This window comes from Aplysia californica, unplaced genomic scaffold, assembly GCF_000002075.1.
Source record: "Aplysia californica isolate F4 #8 unplaced genomic scaffold, AplCal3.0 scaffold00648, whole genome shotgun sequence".
In the NCBI taxonomy this organism is placed as follows: Eukaryota; Metazoa; Mollusca; class Gastropoda; order Aplysiida; family Aplysiidae; genus Aplysia; species Aplysia californica.
The window spans coordinates 289,395-290,491 of record NW_004797918.1 but is presented as its reverse complement, the minus strand read 5'-3'; the positions used below and the strand labels follow the sequence as shown (position 1 = coordinate 290,491).

General features: G+C 41.4%; 1 protein-coding gene across 2 annotated transcripts in view; it reads right to left on the bottom strand.

The window, feature by feature from the left end:
• Positions 1 to 1,097, bottom strand: part of LOC101852271 (cell division control protein 42 homolog) — a gene marked incomplete at its 3' end in the record, with an annotated part of 21,868 nt that extends 20,771 nt beyond the window's left edge. The window contains 1 exon segment of one of the 2 annotated variants that reach the window (XM_005107992.3): positions 581 to 1,097. 2 annotated transcript variants of the gene reach the window in all.

Sequence of the window (1,097 nt, the reverse complement as noted above, 5' to 3'; positions counted from 1 at the left end):
CAAAACCCTATTTTAAAAAAGCCATTACAATCCAGCGATAACAACGGCAGCAAAAGCAACAACAACAACGACGACAAAAACAACAACAGCAAAAAACTGATACAGCGACAGTACTTGTAAGAATGACGCACCTTCTGGTATGTATAGTCTACTTTTAAAACCCTCACACACACGCAGTGGAAGAGAAATAGATCTGCTTGACAGCATTGATATTGTTGAATCATTACCTACCTGGGTTTTGTTGAAAGTACAGCAAACGAATGTAGCTAATAAGAAAAATCAAGTAAAATTGCACATTCAGTGTTCAGCTCTGTCATATAACACCTTTTATTATCAGACCGTTAAGTCTTATCAATGCACCATCTCAGAAACACAGAACTTGTACGTCTTTCTGTCAATAAAACTTTGTCCTCGAAATCACAACGCCGACACACGTGGCCAACCCTATAAGCACTACAGGCTAGGAGAAGCTGTGTTGGTCAACTGAAGAACTGAACAGGACGGCCCAATAATAATATAATAATACAATTATATGATAGATACCGCACTTATAGTGTTGTTTGATAGATACCGGACTTACAGTGTAATGCGACCGAGAAGAATGAGAAGATCACAAAGGGGATGTTTTGTTAGTAACTCAAAGTATCCGTCTGTCACCAGAACTCGGCTGTCCTTTAAGCTAACGGCACTGTCAAGTACAATGTACTTTATACGCACTCGTATCTCGTGTCTTCCTAGCTGAAGGCGTATCCGCCTAAAAGGTTGTACATAGGTTATTCTTAGCTCCTCAGTATACCCCCGTAGTCTTATCCAATACGAAAGTGAAAAGGGTCACTCCCTGTTGCATCCTTTTCACCCTCAGAAAGTTTTTGCTCGTAACAACAAAACAAAACCTTTCTCGGCGAATGGAAAGAAAAAAGGTACGCACGGCTGAGTTGAGCTGCGTATTCTTCTGTTACATGGCGTGGTAGAAGTAGAAAGAAAATCACCAAAAAGCGAAATAAACGAGTGGGTGTTAGGCGCTCCTCAGCTGGAAGAATGACAGTGTTCCGACCATTCAAGCAAGACGGGGCCGAGTTATATCACAGCTTGCACTG